Source organism: Dipodomys spectabilis, unplaced genomic scaffold, assembly GCF_019054845.1.
Source record: "Dipodomys spectabilis isolate Male_0828 unplaced genomic scaffold, ASM1905484v1 ptg000554l, whole genome shotgun sequence".
In the NCBI taxonomy this organism is placed as follows: Eukaryota; Metazoa; Chordata; class Mammalia; order Rodentia; family Heteromyidae; genus Dipodomys; species Dipodomys spectabilis.
The window spans coordinates 599,886-602,180 of NW_024871231.1; the positions used below are offsets into that span (position 1 = coordinate 599,886).

At 34.4% G+C, this 2,295-nt stretch overlaps 1 non-coding gene across 1 annotated transcript; it reads left to right on the forward strand.

Annotated features, from left to right (window-relative positions):
• The first annotated feature begins 873 nt into the window (after positions 1–873).
• LOC122100033 lies at positions 874–980 on the forward strand. Its single transcript, XR_006146072.1, has one exon. It is a non-coding gene; the product is annotated as a U6 spliceosomal RNA (small nuclear RNA).
• The last annotated feature ends 1,315 nt before the right edge of the window (positions 981–2,295 follow it).

The window sequence follows — 2,295 nt, forward strand, 5'->3', positions numbered from 1 at the left end:
GAGGAGCAGGGAGACACATATGACTTATACTTACTGAGGTTTCCAAGTGACTTGCTATCACTTGTACTGCATTTTGAAAGTCAAATCTCTCTAAAACTACCAGTTTTAAGAGATAAGAAGAGTGGAAAATGAACTCTTAGGGACAAATACATCTTCAACATATATTGTTCCAATTATTCCTTTTAAGGCATATTCAACAACTGGTGAAACTTGTGTTTTCTGTAATTATGTGTCTTTCTCCATGAGTGCATGTATACATGAGAATATGTATGTGTGTGAATAGTAACATACATGTGTACATTATGGCTTATATCATCATTTATTCCTTGCTAACAAATAAAGTAAGGAATCACTAAAGTTTTAACAGAAACTGTGTAGTTAAAGTCGTAACTCTTCACTCTGCTCCTTTACACAAAGACTTTGCAACTTCTCATTAATAAAGTTTCCATAAACTCTGAAATGTACATACTAAGTACTTAATGTCTGCTATCATAAATCTTAAATACTTTACAGAAAAGTTTTATACCTGCCCAACAGTCCTATTTTTGGCATATATAAGCAAAATCCCAAAATTAAGCATATTTAAAACATTAAAACTTTTAACAAACCTTAACACTTGCTGCAATGTTAATTTTGACAGGTACCTTGTATAGAATAATTGAATTTCTCCTCCTACACATCTCTTGAACTACAAATATCTGGAATTATTTTGTTTTTGGCATGTCTATCTTGATTTTATTCTTAAATGTGTGCTTATGTAAGAAATACATGATTCTATAATTTCACAACAATTCTTTTGAACTTACTTTTTGTTGAATTGCCTAGCTTAATAAAATCAATTAAAAATTATACTTTATATATAAAAACTGTTCTGTGCTCAATTTAGCATCACATACACTAACATTGGAACGATACAGAGAAGATTAGCATGCACCCTGCGCAAGGATGACATGCAAAGTCTTGGAGCGTTCCATATTTTTACAGCAACAGATGCTGAAACGTATGTGGCCACAAGGGAACCGTACTGCATTCTTGGTGGGAGTGTAAACTTGTTCAACTACTTTGGAAAGCAGTATGGAGGTGCCTCAGAAGACTCCACATAAAACTCCCCTATAACACAGTAATCCTACTTTTGGGGATTTATCCAAATGATCATAAAAAAGACCATACTAAAACTACCAGCACAATTATGGTTATTGCAACATTATTTACGATAGCTAAGATATGGAACCAACACAGATGCCCCCATTAGATGAATGGATCAAGAAAATGTGTTATATATACACAATGGAATTCTTTGCCTCCATCAGAAAGAATGACATCGCCCAATTTGTTAGGAAATGGAAAGACTTGGAAAAAAATTTATTGAGTGAAGTAAGCCAAGTCCAAAGAAATATAGGTCCCATGATTTCCCTTATTTTCAATAACGAATGTATGTCTGGGATAAGCAGAAAAGTTCAAAAGATATGTGCATATAACCAGATAAGATGATGTTAAAGAAATTGAACCCCAAGATAGGGACACAAGTGGTTTTTTGATTCTTGCTATTGTTTCTAACGTACTTATAATGTGGGATGTCATTTTTTTTTTGTTTTTTGTACATTTCTCCCCACACTATAACCCCTGTTTTCTCTGTATTTGAAGTTGGCACACTTACATCTTGTATGTATGCTTCTCTAATTTGGGGAGGGGAAGGGAAAAAAATGCTCAAATAGCGATACAGGTTGACCCATTGTAACAATGAGATGCACAAGACATTATGTTGAAAAATGAACTTTACAATTTAGGCAGAGGAAGGAAGGGGGAGGGGAGTGTACTTGTGGAGGTGGGAGGGAAGGGATGGTAGGGGAAATATAAAGGAGGAGGTAACAATGCTTGTTAGGAAACTTACTAGTTTCCATGTTCATGTAAATGTGACCCCTCTGCACAGTATTATTACCATAAAAAAACATATAAAAATGTTCTTAGATGGAAGAGTTTATTTCCTTTATTTTACACATACAATATTGTTAACAAAGAAATTAATTCAGAACACTGATATGAAGGTAATTTGAATAAATGTGTGTGTGTGTGAGTGCAGCAGCGCACAAGCATACACGCATGTGCATGAGAACACCATGCATGTATATTGGAATGCTCAGAATTTAAATCAGGGCTTCAAGGCCTTGCTAGGCCTTTCCTATCTAGATTGGTGAGCTACGATATAAGCTACATCTCAATTCTTGGCTCTTTGCTAGTTCATTAAACATTTTGAAAAATAATTTCATGAAGTTTTTTTTTTGGCCCTGATTGGCT